Source organism: Chiloscyllium punctatum, chromosome 6, assembly GCF_047496795.1.
Source record: "Chiloscyllium punctatum isolate Juve2018m chromosome 6, sChiPun1.3, whole genome shotgun sequence".
NCBI classification, from domain to species: domain Eukaryota; kingdom Metazoa; phylum Chordata; class Chondrichthyes; order Orectolobiformes; family Hemiscylliidae; genus Chiloscyllium; species Chiloscyllium punctatum.
This window is the reverse complement of record NC_092744.1, coordinates 118214284-118234701: the sequence shown is the minus strand read 5'-3', so window position 1 is coordinate 118234701 and position 20418 is coordinate 118214284. Positions and strand designations below refer to the sequence as shown.

The window sequence follows — 20418 nt, the reverse complement described above, 5'->3', positions numbered from 1 at the left end:
CCCATATCCTGGTGGGGTGAATTGCTAGAGCTGCTTGAGAGGATATAACCTAGTCTGGCAGGGTGTTGGACCTTAAATAAACGTAAGGCCAGAAAGAAGATTGAGGCTGGTATACGAGTTAAAGACAGCAATTTCAGCAGACAAGGCAGGCAAGAACATAGCAGGGAATGGGGGAAAACTGATGATTAAACTGCATTTATTTCAATGTAAGGGGCCAGACAGCTAAGGAAGATGAACTCAAGGCATGGATTAGAAAATGGGACTGGAATATCATAGTTCTTACAGAAACACGGTAGAGGGAGGGGCAGGACTGGCAGTTCATTGTTTCAAGGTAGAGATGCTGCAGGAAGGGGAGGCAAGAGAGGACGTGTGGTGGTGGGTTTTGATTGCATGAATCATCACAGCAGTACTTAGAGAGGATATTCCTGTGGGATCGCCCAGAGAAACTATGTTAGTGGAACAGAGAAATGAGAACGGGTCATCACTCTGAAACGATCGGACTGCTGACCCCGAAAATCTGTGGCAGACTGAAAAACAAATATGTCGGGACATCTTAAATATCAACCATAATAATAGGGCTGTTATGGTTGGGGTTTTTGAACTTTCCAAACCTAGACTGGGACTGTCAGTGTTCAGTGTTTGCAAGGGAGGAATTTGGTAATTGTGTTCCAGAAAACTCCCAATCAATATGTAAATGGCCTGAAAAGAGAAAGGGGCAAAACCTGACCTCCCCTTGGGAGACAAGGTAGGGAAAGGGACTGAGATGTGAGTGGGAAAGTGTTTTGCCAAAGTGACCACAGTTCTAGTAGTTTGAAAATAGCTTTGGAAAAGGACATGCCTGGTCCACAAGTGCAAGTTATAAAATGGAGCCTGACCAATCTTGATCATATTAGCCAGGAACTTTCAAAATGTGATTGGGGAAGGGAATTATTTGCAGGGAAAGGGAAGTTTGGCAAGTGAGAATATTTTAAAAGTGAGATAAACTGAGCGATCACCACCAGCATGTTCCTGTTTGTGTGCAGCTCAATGCTGACAGCATTCGGAAACACTGGCTGTCTATTGAGGGTCTGGTCAAGGAAAAGGGGGCAACATGTCAGGTATAGCCAGCTGGATCAAGGGAATCCCTGAGGATATACAGGGGCTGTAGGAATACACTGAGTAGAAAACAGGAATGGAGAAAGTCTAAATGAAATAGCCTCAGCAGAGAAGGAATGGGGAATCCAAAAGTGATTGTATCAGTATATTAAGAGTGCATAAGTAACTCGGGACAAAATAGTGTCCATTAAAGATCAATGAGGCCATTGATGTGTGGAACTGCAGGATATTTGCTAAGATCCTAAACAATTTTTTCACTCCAGAACTTACTGTGGAGAAAGACTCGGGAACTCAGGGAACAAGAGTAATACATGAGACCACAATTGGAGTTCTCTGCAATTCCAGTCTCTCTGCTACAGGAAGGACATTGTGAATCTTGAAAGGGCTCAGAAAAGATTAACAAGATATTGCCCGGGTTGTTGCTGAATAAACTGGGGTTACTGTCACTGGAGAATCAGAGACAGAGGGATTACCTTACAGAGGTTTATATAAACATGAGGGGCATGGATAGGGTAAGCATTAAAGGCCTTTTCCCAGAAGTTGGGGAGCCCAAAACTAGAGGGTATACGTTTAAGGTTAGAGGTGAATGGTTTACAGAGGGACTGAAGGGACAGCTTCTTCACACACATGGTGATGTGTGTATGGAATGAGCGGAGAGAGAAAGTAATGGAGACTGATACAATTACAACATTTAAATATATCTGGATGGGCATCTGAATAATAAGGAAGTAGACGTATATGGGCCAAATGATGGAAAAGGGAATGGATTTATTTCGATCTTCTGGTAAGCCTGGACGAGTTGGGGACCGAGGGGTCTGTTTCTATGCTGTATATCTCTATGACTTGAAAAGAGTGCATATTATAGAAGAGGTGGTGCTGGAGGTTTTAAAACACAAAGCTATAGCAAGTCCAAGAACCTGATTAAGTGTATCACAGGACACTGTGGGATGCTAGGGAAGAAATTGTGGAGCCCCTAGCAAAGGTATGTGTACTACTGACAGCCATGTGTGATGGGCTGGCAGGCTGGAGGGTGCCATCATGGACAGTGAAGGATGTTGTCTAAGATTAAAAAGGGATCTTGATGAAGTGAGTGAATGGGCTGAAAAACTACAGATGGAATTCAATCTGAATAAATACGAGGTAATGCATTTGGTAAAACAAACAAGGGTAGAGCTTATACAATTAATGTTTGGGCCTTGGTTAGTGTTTTAGTGCAGAGGGACCTCCGGGTTCAGGTATATAATTCTTGAAGCTTGCATCACAGGATGGATAAAACAGTGCTTGGCATGCTTGACTAATGCTCAGTCCATTGAGTGGAGGATTTGGGACGTCATGTTGAGATTGCACAGACATTTGTGAGGCTTGTTCTGCAATACTCTATCCAATTCTGGTCGCCCCAGTTATAGGGAGGATATTATTAAGCTGCAGGGCATTCAGAAGAGATTTACCAGGATATTGCTGGGTATGGAAGGCTTGATTTCGGAAATATGGCTGGACAGGCTGAGTCTTTTTTCACTGGAGCCTGGAGGTTGAGACATGATGTTATCAAGGTTTATGAAAAAAAATGAGGTATATAGATCAATTTAATGGTCGTTGCCTTTTCCTCAGGATGGGAGAGTCTCAAGAGGAGGGGCCACATTTTTAAGGTTAGAGGAGAGAGAATTTCAAAAAAAAGATATGGGGCAATTTGCTACACAGAGGGTGGTTTGAGTGTGGAATGAACTTCCTGAGAAAGGGGTTGATGTGGGTACAATTACAACATTTAAAAGATATTTGGATAAACAGGTGAATAGGGAAGGGTTGGAGAGATATGGGCCAGCAACAGGCAGCTGGGAAGAAGTTAGTTTTAGATGATGGTGGGTATCAACTGAAGGGTCAGTTTCCATGCTGTATGGATCTATGACAAGAATATGGATTTATTTCAATATTGAAGAAAGGATCAGGGCTGGGTCCACTGATGTGCATCATAGACATGAACGATTTGGTTGAAAATATAGGAGTAATTGTGCAAAAGTTTGTTGATGATCAAATGAATGGTGTCGTGGGCAGTAAATACGGTTATCAAAGGGGATACTGACCAACTGGGCCAGTGGACCAAGGAATGAAAGATGGAGTTTAATTCAGGTGTTGGATTTTGTTAAGACAAACCAGGGAGGACTAGTACAGTTAATGGAAGGGCTCTGGCCAGGGTTGTTGAACGGAGAGAGAGAGAGAGAGAGAGAGACCAGGGGGTGCAAGTTACATTATTCCTCGGAAGTGGCATCACAGGTGGACAGGGTGGGGAAAGCGACATTTGGCACATTTGCCGACATTGGCCAGCACTTTGTTACATACGTTGGAGATATTTGTAACATTGTCCTAAATATTTCACTTGGGAAGAGGAGGCCACGAGGCGACCCTAAGAATGGTGAATAACCAAGGGTAGGTGAGTCCAAAACTAGAGGGTATAAACAGGAGGTGAGAGAGCAAGGATTTAAAGAGGGAGCTGAGGGGGAACATTATCCACAGAGGATGGTGCATAGACGGAACAGACTGCCTCAGGCACATGGGAGAAACAAGAACAATTACAGCATGGAAAAGACATTTGTGCAGGTACATTGAGAGGAGAAGGCTTGAAGAGATAAGGGCCAAAGGCAGGCAAATGAGACTCATTCAGTTTAGGTAACATGGGCAGCATTGAGGAGTTGGACCACAGGTTCTGTTTCCATGCTGTATCACTCTGTATCCAGTTAAAGAGGATTACAGTACCGAAATAAGGCATGTTGTAGACACTGAAGCAAGTTACAGCGATAGGGATGGTAGTCTGGAATGCAGTACGTTTCAAATATGTGGAGGGAGTATCGGGAAGGGAGGAGGTTACAGGGACAGGGACTATTGTAGGAGTTAAAAATGACTGAAGACACTGGTGCACAAGCCATGCCATAGATACGGTGATGCAGAGTAGTGAGTCTTAGTACAGTGTTGGAGGGAGAACACAGAACAGAAAGATCCCAGGCAACATTCCCAACCTCTCGTTGGAGGCCTACTCTCCCCTCTGTTGTACTGATGCTCACTAAGACAGCACAGGACTGGATTGATAACTATGAACTCGCCATGCTGTCTCAGTGCAACGTAAGTTAAAGTAGACATGGTGATTGAGTCTGGGGTGTATCTATAATGTGCTCCCCATCCAGCACTGTATCTATGTCATGTCTTGTTTGCTGATGTTTGGAGCCCTCTCATTGCTCTCTGCTCTGTGCACGATGAGTGATCTTACCTCACTGCAGGATTTATTGAAGGCTCCAGATCTCCCTTCTCTTTGTCTCTCTGGTTGACCAACCATCTTCAGTGAGGTGATGGATGAGACACACAGCAGTTGGGAAGTCTATTGGGTCAGCAACTTCCTGAGTACCTACAGGAGACAGAGATATAGACAGAATGGGAAATTAGACTGTTGCAGTGAGGGTTACACAAGGAGAATGGAAATGAGCCCCACAGATATCTGGAAAATCCCAAACTCCATCCCTGGCCTGTGCTGTTGCGTCTCTCTGGAGTGGAGAATTTTGTTAGCTCAGGATCTAGAGTAGCTGCAAGAGTGAGAGACGCTGACAGAGGCAGCAATTAGATCCACACAGTGAGGGATACCACATGGAGAGAGACTGAGTGATATCACCAGCGTGCTGGAAGACTTCAGGATCACACAGTCATGTTGGAAGAATGGGTTTAGCTTCGTGTATCAGTGCTCAGGGATGAGTAACCAGTGAGCAGGTGAAGTGATGGCCTAGTAACATTATTGTTAGGGCATTTATCCAAAACCTCAGCTAATGTTCAGGGGAGGCAGGTTTGAATCCCATCATAAGATATGGTGGAATTTAAAGTCAATAATTTTAAAAATAGCAATTAACAATCCATAAACAAATATGAAACCATTGCTGATGTACAAAAATCACAATCCCTTAGATTAGATTCCCTACAGTGTGGAAACAGGCCTTTCGACCCAACCAGTCCACACCATCCCTCCAAAGAGTAACCCACCTCCCTCGACCTAATATACCTAACATTATGTGCAATTTAGCATGGACAATTCACCTGACCTGCACGTCTTTGGACTGTGGGTGGAAACCGGAGCATCCTGAGGGAATTTTCGCAGACACAGGGAGAATGTCCAAACTCCACACAGTCGCACGGGGCTGGAATCGAACCTGGGACCCTGGTGCTGTGAGGCAGGAGCGCTAATCACTGAGCCACCATGCCGTCCACTTGCCCTTCCGACAACGACATCTGATCATCCTCACATGGTCTGCACGACATACCCACAGCAAAGTGTTTGCCTCTCAATTACCCTCTGAAATGGCCAAGCATGCTACTCAGCTTATGGGCAGCTAGGGCTGGACAAGAAAGGCTGGTCAGCCAGAGACACCCATATCCCATACCTGATTTATAAAAAAATCCAATAGGATGGTCCCACTGGAACCGCGCTGGGACCAGTTTCCTGGCCAATCACGTCAGTAGGTTTATGGACAGGGCTTTAAACTGACAGAGAGGATGTAGGGACAGGGTCCAGGTGAAAGGAGCTTTCCAAATCCAAAGAGAAAAGGTGAAGCATCGGAACAGTATGAGGATGTGGCTGAAGACAATCAGAAAGAACAGGATGGGACAGCGATTAACTAAAACTGTACATCAGTGAATAGGTTTGTGACAGGAAATTGTGGGAAAGAGTCAATTATGTTTTTTTTTAATGGACGAAGTCTGATCAGTATGCAGATGGATTTGTGACACTGAGATAAAAGAGGTTTATACACCAGAGAGATATGGTTACAGGGTGAACAAAAGGTGGAACATAAATATTCAATGGATCACAACCTTGCGGAAACTCAGGCAAAATGGGTATCAGGAACAATAATGGATAACAAAGGCATCACAGAGAAAGCATTTGGTCTCAGATCATGAAGTAGAGTCATTCTGAATGTAAATTCTGGGTCCTACTTGCCAAGGACACAAGCAGCAGAACAGTTTTAGCCACCGAACAGCATTTCATTGCTCATCACTGCATTACACAGGAAGTCATTGGAATTTTTTTAACAAACACATTGTGATAATTTTGGGAAACATCAATATTCAAAATGTGGGACAGTCACACTGGCAAGAGTGATATAGGAAGAGGAGTTCAGAGAATTAGTTATCAGTGTTTCTTTGAATAACAAATTGTGAAACTGGCTAGGGACATAACTATCTCAGAGCGACCGTGTGATGAAACTTCGTGAATGAGTAATGTCACCTGGAGAGATCCTCTGCAAAATTGTAATAAAGTGCAGTTTAAAGAAATATAAAGTTTTAAAGTGAATCACAGAAAGGACAAACTACAACTAGAAACAAAAATAATCAATAACATGAGTTTGAGAGGAGAACTGACCAAGGTAAACAGGCTAAACAGACTGAAATATGTGCCTGTCAATGAACAGTGGAAAACACTCAACAAAAGGACATTCCATTGAAACAGACAAATCCTCAGCAAGAAATCTCCATCGGTCCCTCACTCAAGTAAAAAGGATCATATTAGATTATCGGGCTTAGAGGATCACCAAAAAGTACTTAAAATCCTGAAGAGAGAGAATGTTTTAGGAGTAAGTTTTAAAGGGATTGAAAAGGGTCTGCTCGCAAGAGGAGGTCAGATGGAAGAGGGAATAATTGTCAAGCTTTTATGTCACAAAAGGAACTGGGAGAGGTGAAGGTGCTGGAGGTGGTGAGAGTGTTACAGAGTGTGGTCAGGGTCTGAACGGTGTTACAAAGCCAGTACAGATTGCTGCAGCTGGAGGGGTTTGCAAAGGTAGGGAGGGATATATGTATTTTTATTTATTCATTCATGGGATGAGGATGTCACTGATTGGACCAACATTCTTTGCCCCACTGCTAATTACCCCGAGTAGAGCACAGAGTCAGCCATATTGCTGTGGTTCTGGTGTCACGTGCAGGCCAGACCAGGTTAGAATGTCAGATGTTCTTCTCGAAAGGACGGAAGTGAACCAGATGAGTACTTCCTACTGGTCAACAATGCTTTTATGGTGGCCTCACCAATGTCCTGTACAGCCACAACATGACATCCCAACTTCTACTCTCAATGCTCTGCCCAAAGAAGGTAACCACCCCAAACGCCTGCTTCACCAGCCTGTCTACATGTGACACCACTTACAAAGAACTGTCTACCTTCATCCCTGGGTCTCTGACTGACAACACCACCCAGGGCCCAAACATTAATTGTACAGGTCCCACCCTGGTTTGTTTCACCAAAATGGAACACCTCACATTTATCTAATTAAACTCCATCTGCTATTCTTCAGCCCACTATCCCAGTGTACTATTCATCCTGTTGTATCATAGATAACTTTTTTCACTGTCCACTTTACCAACAATTTCATTGTCACTCAAAACACTTACCACAAAACCAATATTCCCATCCAAACCATTTATCCAAATGACAACCAACAGTGGACCCACTTCATCGCTGGTCACATGTCTCCAGTCAGAATGGCAACATGTCTCCCATCACCCTCTGTCTCCTACCATCAAGCCCAATTTTGTATCCAGTTGACTAGCTCCTCCTGAATGCCATATCCATTTACATTGATCTGAGCTTATTACCCAGTTTACCACAGAACGTAGAACACAGAACAGTACAGCACAAGACCCTTTGGCCATGATGCCATGCCGATCTTTTACCAGAGTGTAAGATCAAACTAACTTACATACCCTTCATTTTGCCCACCAAGAATCTGTTAAAATGTCCCGTTCCACCCACCCACCACTCTCTGTATAAAGAACCACCCTCTGAAATCTCCCCTTACCCATCCTCCAATCAGCTTACAATTATGCCCCCTTGTACCATGTATGCCATGGGATAAAGAGATCTCTCACTGTTCACTCTATCTTTGCCTCATACCATCTTGTTCAGCTCTACCAAATCACACCACACTCTTCTTCATTCCAATGAGAAAAGCCTTAGCTCCCTCAACCTTTCTTCATAAGACATGCCCTCCAGTCCAGGTAGCATCCTGGTAAATCTCCTCTTTACCCTCTCTAAAGCTTCCACATCCTTCCTGTAATGAAGGGACCAAAACTGAACACAATATTGTAATTGGGATCTAAACAGGACTGTATAGAGCTGCAGCATAACCTCATGGCTTTAAAACTCAATCCCCCAGCTAATGAAAGCCAATACAACATATTCTTTCTTAACAACACTATAAGCTTGGTGGCAGATTTGATGGATCTCTGGTCATGAAATCCAAGATCCATCTGTTCCTCCACACTATTCAGTATTCTGCCTTTACCCCTGTATTCTGCATTACAGTCTCACCTTCCAAAATGCAGCACTTTTCCAGATTTGACTTCATCTGCCACTTCTCAGCCCAGCTCGACATCCTGTCAATGTCCCATTGCAACCTCCAGCAGACATCCACACTATTCACCACTCCACCAACCTTCGTGTCATTATCAAACTTACTTACCCACTCTTCCACTCACACATCCAAGTCGTTCATAAAATCACAAAGAGCAGAGATTTTTTGACCTCTCACTGCAGAAAACCACTGGTCACTGAGCTCCAGGCTGAATGATTTCCATCTGTCATCACCCTCTGTCTTCTATGGGCCAGGAATTCTATATCCAGACAGGCAGGTTTCCCTGTATCCCATGCTCTGTACTTTCTCAATGAGCCATAAATGTGTTTTGTCACAATCTCAAAGGATTCAAAAAGAGTTGTGATGCATGACTTGTCCCTTACAAAGCCATGATGACTTCCTCTAATCAAACTATGGTTTTCCAAGGAATCATAAATCCTGTATCTCAGAGTCCTCTCCAACAATCTGCACTTCAAAGACAGAAGACTGACAGGTCTGTGATTCCCAGGATTATCTCCATTCCATTTCTTGAATAACGCATGGCTGATTCACCTAACCTGCACATCTTTGGGCTGTGGGTGGAAACCGGAGCACCTGTCGGAAACTCACGCAGACATGGAGAGAATGTGCAAACTCCACGCAGACAGTCGCCTGGGGCTGGAAGTGAAATCGTGTCCCTAGTGCTGTGAGGCAGCAGTGCTAACCACTGAGCCAACGTGCTGCCCCATGTAAATCTCTAGAGCCCTGCTTCTGATCCTTGGTTCCCCAAACTTAAGTTAGCTTCCTTCTTCCTCTTGACGAGATGCTCTACATCCCTTGGAACCTTGTCAAATGCTTTCCTGAAGTTCATGTAGACAACGCTGACTGCTCTGCCTTCATCGATCTCTTGGTCAACTCCTCGAAGAGTCAATCCGGTTTGTGAAACACGGTTTTCCACTCACAAAGCCATGCTGACTATCTCTAATCAGCCCTTGCCTTTCCAAATATATGTAGCTCCTTTCTCTCAGAATCTCCTACAACAACTTACCCAGCACTGGCTCACTGGGCTGTGATTTCCTGGCTGCTCCCTGCAGACCTTAAGTGATGGAACAGCATTAGCCACCCTCCAGTCTTCCAGTAACTCATTGTGTCTGTTGATAATATAAATATCTCTGTAAGGGATACTGCAATCTCTTCCCCAGATTCCCACAACATTCTAGGATCGACCTAATAAGTGACTGAGGATTGATCTACCTTTATTAGTTTTATGATTCCAGCACTTTTTCTTCTCTGTTGAGGATTCTTTCCAAGACATCGCTATTTATTTCCCCAACTTCCTGAGCTTCCATGTCTTTCTCCACAGTAAATTCTGACAACACTATTTTGTCTAATATCCCACCCACCTCCTGACAGTTAATGTGCCCTATTCTCTACCAAGTTATTCTTTAGCCTTTATTGAAACTTGTGTAAAGGTTTCTGAAAATTCAAATAAACCGTATCCTCGGTACAGCCACTCCTACACCAGTATCTATTCTGCCACTTATATTCTCACCAATAAAAATAAAATCCAACAGGCTCAAAAACACATTCTCTTTTTCTTAAAAGCGTTTCTAAGCGTCCAGTTATTGTTCATTGACATATCCTTTCAACCATATTTCAGCTCCCGACCGACTATCAGGTTAACACTGTTTGGTATCAGACTGGCAGCAGAAAGGGTTATGGGAGTTCGTGTTTATCTATCTGAAAAATGTAGCTTACAGGTTCAACAGATAATAGATGTTTTGGAAATAAGGAGGGTCCTGGGGATTGAAGGACATTATGGAGATAGGGAGTGCTGTGGGGCCTGAAGAGGTTGCACAGATGAGGAGGATCATGGGGATTGAAGGAGGTTACTCTGAACGGGAAGGTCGTTGGGTCAGGATGAGATTATGGAGATAGGGAGGGTCATGGGGCCTTTTAGAGGTTATGGAGTTAGGGAGGTTTGTGCAGAATGATTCAGGTTATATAGATAGGAAGAGTCGTGGGGACTTAAGGAGTTTATGGAGATAGGGAGGGCTGTGGGGACTGATGGAGGTTATATAGATAGTAAGTTTATAGAGAAGCACAGGAAAGAAGAGCAGGTATCGGCCATTTCACCACAGAGTCAGTCCCACCATTCAATGTGATCATGACTGATCATTAACCCAGTACAGTACTCCTGCTTTCACACCTTACTCTGATATTATCGTGACTACTGGCATTTAGTGATACAGCGGGCTGTAGTAACTGGGACAGGGGGGTGGGAGGTGTCTTACAGAGATAGGGATGGTTTTGGAAGCTGGGACAGGTGACAGATACAGGGAGGGTGTTAGGAATGGGAGGACTTTACAGGGATTTGGAGGAATGTAGGGATGGGACGTGATAACAATCACAGGGAGGATTTTGGGAGCTCGATCTGAGACGGGTACAGCTGAGAACAGAAGTGAGTCAAACAGTCAGGGCAGGCAGGGACAAGGTCGGACTAATAAATTAAACTGCATTTATTTCAATACAAGGGGCCTAACAGGGAAGGCAGATGAACTCAGGGCATGGTTTGGAACATGGGACTGGGATCTCATAGCAATTACAGAAACATGGCTCAGGGATGGGCAGGACTGGCAGCTTAATGTTCCAGGATACAAATGCTACAGGAAGGATAGAAAGGGAGGCAAGAGAGGAGAGGGAGTAATATTTTTGATAAGGGATAGCATTACAGCTGTGCTGAGGGATGATATTCCCAGAAATACATCCAGGGAAGTTATTTGGGTGGAACTGAGAAATAAGAAAGGGATGATCACCTTATTGGGATTGTATTACAGACCCCCCAATAGTCAAAGGGAAATTGCCAAAAAAACCTGTAAGGAGATCTCAGCTATCTGTAAGATTAATAGGGTACGTATGGTAGGGGATTTTAACTTTCCAAACATTGACTGCGACTGCCATAGTGTTGAAGGTTTACATGGAGAGGAATTTCTTAAGTGTGTACAAGACAATTTTCTGATTCAGTCTGAGGATGTACCTACTAGAGAAGGTGCAAAACTTTAGGTTAGGAACGGTTAGGAAATAAGGCAGGGCAGGTGAGTGAGGTTTCAGAGGGGGAGCTTTTTGAGACCAGCGACCATAATTCTATTTGTTTTAAAATAGTGATGGAAAAGGATAGACCAGATCTAAAAGTTGATGTTCTAAATTGGAGAAAGGCCAATTTTGACGGTATTAGGCAAGAACTTTTGAAAGCTGATTGGAGGCAGATATTCGCAGCGAAAGGGACGGCTGGAAAATGGGAAGCCTTCAGAAATGAGATAACAAGAATCCAGAGAAAGTATATTCCTGTGAGGGGAAGGCTGGTAAGTATTGGGAATTCTGTATGACTAAAGAAATTGAGTGTTTGGTTCAGAAAAGGCAGGAAGCATGTGTCAGGTATAGACAGGAAAGATCGAGTGAATCCTGAGAAGAGTATAAAGGAAGTTGGAATATACTTAAGAGGGAAATCAGGAGGGCAAAACACGGACATGAGATAGGTCTGACAAATAGAATTAAAGAGAATGCAAAGGGTTTTTACAAATACATTAAGGCAAAAAGGGTAACTAGGGAGAGAATAGGGCCCCACAAAGATCAGCAAGGCGGCCTTTGTGTGGAGCCGCAGAAAATGGGGGAGATACTAATTGAATATTTTGTATCTGTATTTACTGTGGAAAAGCATATGGAAGATATAGACTGTAGGGAAATAGATGGTGACATCTTGCAAAACGTTCAGATTACAGAGGAGGAAGTGCAGGATGTCTTGAAATGGTTGCAGGTGAATAAATCCCCAGGAACTGGTCAGGTGTACCCTAGAACTCTGTGGGAAGCAAGAGAAGTGATAGCTGCGCCTCTTGCTGAGATATTTGTATCATCGATAGTCACAGGTGAGGTGCCAGAAGACTGGAGGTTGGCAAACGTGGTGCCACTGTTTAAGAAGGGTGATAAGACAATCCAGGGAACTATAGACCGGTCAGCCTGACCTCGGCGGTGGGCAAGTTGTTGGAGGGAATCCTGAGGGACAGGATGCACATGTATTTGGAAAGGCAAGGACTGATTAGGAATAGTCGGCATGGCTTTGTGCGTGGGAAATCATGTCTCATAAACTTGATTGAGTTTTTTGAAGATTTAACAAAGAAGATTGAGGAGGGCAGATGATAGATGTGATCTATATGGACTTCAGTGAGGCATTCGACAATGTCCCCTATGGGGGGCTGATTAACAAGGTTAGAACTCATGGAATACAGGGAGAAGTAGCCATTTGGATACAGAACTGGCTCAAAGGTAAAAGACAGAGAGTGGTGGTTGAGGGTTGTTTTTCAGACTGGAGGCCTGTGACCAGTGCAGTGCCACAAGGATCAGTGCTGGGCCCTCTACTTTTTGTCATTTACATAAATGATTTGGATGTGAGCATACAGGGTATAGTTAGTAAGTTGACAGATGACAGCAAAATTGGAGGTGTAGTGGACAGCGAAGAGGGTGAAAACAGGATCTGGACCAGATGGGACAATGTGCTAACTGGCAGATGGAGTTTAATTCAGATAAATGCGATGTGCTGCATTTTGGGAAAGCAAGTCTTAGCAGGACTTATACACATAATGGTAAAGTCCTAGGGAGTGTTGCTGACCAAAGAGACCTTGGAGTGCAAGTTCATAGCTCCTTGAAAGTAGAGTCACAGGTAGATATGATAGTGAAGGCGGCATTTGGTATACTTTCCTTTATTGGTCAGAGTATTCAGTACAGGAGATGGGAGGTCATGTTGCGGCTGTTCAGGGCATTGGTTTGGCCACTGTTAGAATATTTTGTGCAATTCCGGTCTCCTTCCTATCAGAAGAATTGTCGTGAAACTTGAAAGGGTTCACAAAAGATTTACAAGGATGTTGCCAGGATTGGAGGATCTGAGCTACAGGGAGAGGCTGAACAGGCTGGGGTGGTTTTCCCTGGAGCTTCGGAGGCTGAGGGGTGACCTTATAGAGGTTTACAAAATTATGAGGGGCATGGACAGGATAGGATAAATAGACAAAGTCTTTTTTCCCTGTGGTCAGGGAGACCAGAACTCGAGGGCATAGGTTTAGGGTGAGAGGGGAAAGATATAAAAGAGACCTAAGGGGCAACCTTTTCACGCAGAGGGTGGTACGTGTATGGAACAAGCTGCCAGAGGATGTGGTGGAGGCTGGGACAATTGCAACATTTAAGAGGCATTTGGATGGGGATATGAATGGGAAGGGTTTGGAGGGATATGGGTCGGGTGCTGGCAGGTGGGACGAGATTGGGTTGGGATATCTGGTCGGCATGGACGGGTTGGACCGAAGGGTCTGTGTCCGTGCTGTACATCTCTATGACTCTATCACTCATAGAGGTTATAGAAATAAACTGTGTGGTCGCGTCTGGAGGAGATTAAAGGTATAATGGTTTGTAGTTACCGAAGGAAATTACATCATTCGGGACCAGCAGAGTTTACAGAGACTGAGTGCGTTTTAGAGACAGGAAGAATTCATAGTCATCATTAGAAATGCAGAAACTAATTGATGAGAGAAGCAGGGTCACCCTGCTTTGTGCCCAGAGACAAGTAGGAGTCCAACAGCTGGAGGAGGTTACTAAGGTACAGAGCTTTTTTGTTGTCGTGACGGGAAGGTTACAGAGATCATGAAGGTGTAGGAGTTCAAAAAAGTCACAAAGACAGGGAGGTTTCTCAGGTCTGGAAAGGGCCACACTGACCAGGATGGCTTTAGGAACTGAAGAGTTGTTTTTCTTCAGTTAAGGAGAGATGTGACAGAACCCGGGATTAAAGGCAAAAGCAGAAACTTAGAGAGTTTTACTGATATGAGGCACTTACAGGGATAAGCAGGATTGTCGGGGCTGATAGAGATAGGGGAAGTGGTATCGATGAAACAGACAATGGAGAAACTGACAGACATAGGGAGGGTTCTGTGGAACAGATGAATTTACAGACAAGATGGTGATAATGAAGCCTGAGAATTTTCTCATGTTCCTTGCCCAGCATTGTTCCTACATCATGCCCTCAGGGTCTGAATTAAAGTCCACTAACTCCTCCCTGTGCTGTTTACTGTGAGTGATCTTACCGGCTGCAGCATTTACTGAAGGCTCCAGATCTCCCTCTCCATCTCTCTCTGGCTGACCAACTGTCTTCAATGTGGTGATGGACGAGACAGGAATTGGGAATTCTGCTGAGTCCGGGACATCAGGAATACCTACAGGAGACAGAGAAGTAGACAGAATGGGAAATTAGACTAATGCAATGAAGGTTACACATGGAGAATGGCACCGAGTCCCACAGAGATCTGGAAATTCCCAGTCTCCATCCATGGCCTGTGCAGTTGCTTCCTTTTGGAGTGGAGAATGCTGTTGGCTCAGGATCTGGAGTTGCTGCAAGAGTGAGAGGTACTGATAGAGACAGCATTTAGACCCACACAGTGAGGGATATCACATGGAGAGAGACAGTGATATCAGCAGAATGCAGTAATGTATCAGGATAACACAATGGTATCATCAGAAGTGGTTCTGACCAGTGAGCACTGCTACCAGTACTCAGGGAGGACTGAGCTATTTTATTGTGATAGGATCCTGTGGTACCAGGATTATGCAGTGTGATATAAATGGACACAGATGAGGAGGGGGACAGGTCTGAGGTGAATGGAAATTCCCAAGTCCAAAGAGAAAGGTTGAAATATTGGAACACCATGGAGATGTGAATGAAGACCAAAAGAAAGAAACAGTAAGGGACTGAGTTGAATTAAAATACGACATTGTCAAACAGATTTGTGACAGGAAATTATTGGTTAAAATAAAGTAAATGCCATTTCCGCTCCTCACAATTCCTCATACACCACAAGTGACATCACTTCCGCCCCTCACATCATCGCTGATGTCACACAGTCAGTGACTTCCACGCCCGCCCCCCCCCCCCCCCACTGCCGTGTTTGCCACCACTTCCATCCCCACCAACGCCACTCATCTGCATTCTGCTGACACCCCCCCAGGTCCCACCGTCACCATCCCTGCCCCCAGAATCCTGAGGGGAACACCACCCCTGCTCATGACTCCATGCCCATTCCCCCTAACACCACCCCCACTCCAGTTACAGGCCTGGTCGCCTCCCCCAGCTCCACACCTACGCTTGGTCCCAGCTCCCAGTCCTGCCGAGTGTTCACCATTCCCCCTGACCTCCCCCTCACTGAGGACGAATGATCAGTCCTCAGCAAAGGCCTCACCTTTATCCCCCTCCATCCACACATCAAGGAACTTAATACACGCCGTGACATCGAACACTTCTTCCACCCCCTCCACCTCAGAGCTTACTTTTACGATGAAGACTCCCGCCTATTTTCTGAGGACCCCTTTGCCGGCCTCCAACACACTCCATCCACCTGGACACCCCGCGCTGGCCTATTACCTGCCTTCGATTTCTTCATTTCCGACTTCCACCGAGACATTAACCGCCTCACCCTATCTCCCCCCTCCCCCACTCCAACCTCTCACCCTCACAACGTGCAGCCCTCCACTTCCTCTGCTCCAATACCGACCTCACCATCAAACCAGCAGAAAAAGGAGGTGCAGTGGTAGTCTGGTGCACTGACCTCTACACCACTGAAGCCATGATGCCAACAGAACCTCATCACCTCAGGAGGAGATCTCCCACCCACAGCTTCCACCCTCATTGTCCGGGATTCCCCCACTGCCTGGTTCTACCTCCTTCCCAAGATCCACAAGCCTGACCACCCTGTCCGACCCATTATCTCAGCATGCTCCTACCCCACCGAACTCATGTCTGTCTACCTCGACATTGTCTTATCCCCCAGTCCAGGAACTACCCACATTCGTTCAAGACACCACTCACACCCTCCGCTCCTCAAAGACTTCCGTTTCCCTGGCCCCCAACGCCTCATCTTCACCATGGATATCCAATCCCTCTACACCTCCATCCACCATGACCAGGACCTCCAAGCCCTCCGTTTCTTCATCTCTCGACGTCCACAACAGTACCCTTCCACCGATACTCTCATTCGTTTGGCTGAACTGGTCCTCACCCTTAACAATTTTTCCTTCAAATCCTCCCACTTCCTCCAGACCAAAGGGGTAGCCATGAGCACCCGCATGGGCCCCAGCTATGCCTGTCTCTTTGTTGGCTACGTAGAACAGTCCATCTTCCGTAGTTACAATGGCACCACTCCCCACGTCTTCCTCCGCAACATTGATGACTGCATTGGCACCACCTCGTGCTCCCTCGAGGAGGTTGAGGAATTCATCAACTTCACCATCACATTCCACCCCAACCTTAAATTTACCTGGACCATCTCTGATCCCTCCCTCCCCTTCCTGGACCTCTCCATCCCCATTAATGACAACCGAATTGCCACCGACATTTTTTTACAAACCTACCGACTCCCACAGCTACCTGGATTACATATCTTCCCACCCAAACGCCTGCAAAATTCCCAACCCCAATTCCCAATTCCTCCGCCTCTGCCGTACCTGCTCCCAGGAGGGCCAGTTCCACCACAGAACACACCAGATAGCCTCCTTCTTTCGAGATCAGAATTTTCTTTCCCACGTGGTAAAAGATGCCCTCCAACGCATCTTGTCCACATCCCGCACCTCCGCCTTCAAACCCCACCCCTCCAACTGTAACAAGGACAGAACGCCCCTGGAGCTTACCTTCTACCCTACCAACCTTCGCATAAACCAAATCATCCGCCGCCATTTCCGCCACCTCCAAACAGACCCCACCACCAGGGATATATTTCCCTCCCCACCCCTCTCCACATTCCGCAAAGACCGTTCTCTCCACGACTACCTGGTCAGTTCCACGCCCCCCCAAAAGCCCTCCCTCCCTTCCTGGCACCTTCTCCTGCCACTGCAGGAATTGCAAAACCTGCGCCCACACCTCCCCACTCAGCACCATCCAAGGCCTTAAAGGAGCCTTCCACATCCAAAGTTTTACCTGCACATCCACCAATATCATTTATTGTATCCATTGCTCCTGATGCAGTCTCCTCTACATTGGGGAGACTGGACACCTCCTAGCAGAGCACTTTAGGGAACTTCTCTGGTACACCCGCACCAATCAACCCCACTGCCCTGTGACTCAACATTTCAACTCCCCCTCCCACTCTCCCGAGGACATGCAGGTCCTGGGCTTCCTCCACCACCACTTCCTCACCACCCGACGCCTGGAGGAAGAACGCCTCACCTTCCGCCTCGGAACACTTCAACCCCAGGGCATCAATGTGGACTACACCAGTTTCCTCATTTCCCCTTCCCCCATCTCACCCCAACTCCAGCCTTCCAACTCAGCCCCGCCCTCATGACCTGCCCTAATGGCCTATCTCCCTTCCCACCTATCCATTCCACCCTCCTCTCTGACCTATCACCCCCATCCCCTCCCCCATTCACCCATTGTACTCTTTGTTACCTTCCCCCATCCTCCACTCTGACCTATCACCCCCGTCCCCACCCCCATTCACCCATGGTACTCTTTGTTACCTTCCCCGACCTTCGTCTCTGACCGATCACCCCCATCCCCTTCCCCATTCACCTATTGTACTCTATGCTACTTTCTCCCCATCCCCACCCCCCTCTCATTTATCTCCCCACTCTGCAGGCTCCCGGCCTCTGTTCCTGATGAAGGGCTTTTGCCCGAAACACCAATTTTCCTGCTCCTCGGATGCTGCCTGACCTGCCGTGCTTTTCCAGCACCACGCTAATCTCGACTCTGGTTTCCAGCATCTGCAGTCCTTGTTTTTATCTTATTGGAGGAGGAGACTACCGAGATAAGGCATATTGCAGACACTGAAGCAGGTTACAGGGATGGGGATGGCAGTGTGGAATACAGTACATTTCAAATATGTGGATGGACTATTGGGAAGGGAGGAGGTTTCAGCGATAGGATCTGTTATAGGAATTAAAAATTAAAGAAGACACTGGACCACAAGACATGCCATAGATACACTGTTGTAGAGTAGTGAGTTTTAATATAACAGAACTTACATTGGGGTGGTGATTGAGCCTGGGGTGTGTGTGTGTACTGTGCTCCCCTCCAGCATTGTATCTATGTCATGTTGTGTTAACAGACATTTGCAGCCCTCTTAGTGTTCTTTGCTCTGTGCACTGTGGGTGACCTTACCTCACTACAGGATTTATTGAAGGCTCCAGATCTCCTTTCCCTTTGTCTCTCTCTGGCAGACCAACTGCATTCAATGAGGTGATGGACGATCCACCCAGCAGCTGGGAAGTCTATTGAGTCAGGACTTTCCCGAGGACCTACAGGAGACAGAGAAATAGACAGAATGGGAAATTAAACAGATGCAGTGAGGGTTACACATGGAGAATGGCACTGCGTTCCACAGAGATCTGGAAAATGGAGCGATATTAAGGAATAATCCCAGATTGCTGGAAGATATCAGGATCACACAATTGTTTCGGGAGAATGGGTTTAGCTTCATGATGCCCTGGTATCAGTGCTCAGTGATGAGCAACCAGTGAGCAGGTGAAGTAATGGCCTCGTGGTATTATTGCGAGAGAATGTATCCAAAATCTCAGCTAATGTTCAGGGGAGGCAGGATTGAATCCCGCCATCTGAAAAGGAGACATTTGAAATCAATAATTTTAAAAATAATAATTAACAATCCATAAATAAGTATGAAACCATTACTGATGTACAACAAATCCAAACACTTGTCCTTTAGAGAAGGACATCTGCCCATCCTCACGTGGTCTCCACGACATACCCACATAAAAGGGTTTGCCTCTCAATTGCCCCCTGAAATGGCCGAGCAAGTTACTCAGTTCAAAGGCAGCTAGGGCTGGGCAAGAAAGGCTGGTCAGCCAGAGACTCACACATCCCATACCTGATTTTAAACAAAATCTATTAGGATGGTCCCCCTGGAACGGTGCTGGGACCAATCTCCTGGCTAATCATGTCGGTAGGTTTGTGGACAAGGCATTAAACTGACAGAATGCAGGTGCAAGGAACTTTCAAATCCAAAGGGAAAAGGTGAAGCAATGGAACAGCATGGGAATGTGGCTGAAGACAAGCAGAAAGGAACAGGATGGGACAGAGTTTAATTAAAATTGTACATCAGCGAATAGATTTGTGACAGAAAATTGTGGAAGAGAGGATATTATGTTTTTTTTTGGAACGGACAACGTTGCTGCAATAAGGTTGATGGAGAGATTTAGACACCAGGGAGACATGGATACAGGGTGAACAAAAAATATTCAGTGGTTCGTAATCTTGTGCAAACTCAGGCAAAACGGACAACGCTAACAATAATGGATAACAAAGGCATTACAGAGAAAGCATTTGGACGCAGATCATGAAGTAGAGTCAGTCTGAATTTAAATTCTGGCTACTACTTGCCAAGGACACAAGCAGCAGAACAGTTTTAGCCACCGAACAGCATTTCATTGCTCATCACTGCATTAAACAGAAACTCATTGGAATTTTTTAACAAAGGCATTGTGGTAATTTTGGAAAACTTCAATGTTTGTATAATCTGGGACAAACACGCGGTCAACATTGATAATGGAAGAGGAGTTCGGTTAATTTTTTTTCAGTGTTTCTTTGAAAAACACATTGTGAAACTGTTAAGGGACGTAACTATCTCAGAGAGACGGTGTAATGAATCTTAGTGAATGAGTAATGTCACCTGCAGAGATACTTCTGGAAATTGTGATAAAGTGCTTTTTAAAGAAATATAAAGTTTTAAAGTGAATCACAGAAAGGACAAGCTACAGCTAGAAACAAAAATAGCCAATTACATGAGTTTGAGAGGAGAACTGACCAAGGTAAACATGCTAAACAGACTGATATATGTGTCTGTAAATGAACAGTGGAAAACATTTGAAGGGACAATGCAAAATACTCAACAAAAGGACATTGAATTGAAACAGTAAAAACCTCAGCAAGAAA

The 20418-nt window shown here is 45.5% G+C and overlaps 1 long non-coding RNA gene across 1 annotated transcript; it reads right to left on the bottom strand.

Annotated features, from left to right (window-relative positions):
* Positions 1-4386: 4386 nt before the first annotated feature.
* Positions 4387-18764, bottom strand: LOC140478555 (uncharacterized). Its single transcript, XR_011960812.1, has 3 exons — positions 18631-18764; positions 14570-14698; positions 4387-4486 (listed from the first exon to the last, which is right to left on the bottom strand). It is a non-coding gene; the product is annotated as an uncharacterized lncRNA (long non-coding RNA).
* Positions 18765-20418: the final 1654 nt, after the last annotated feature.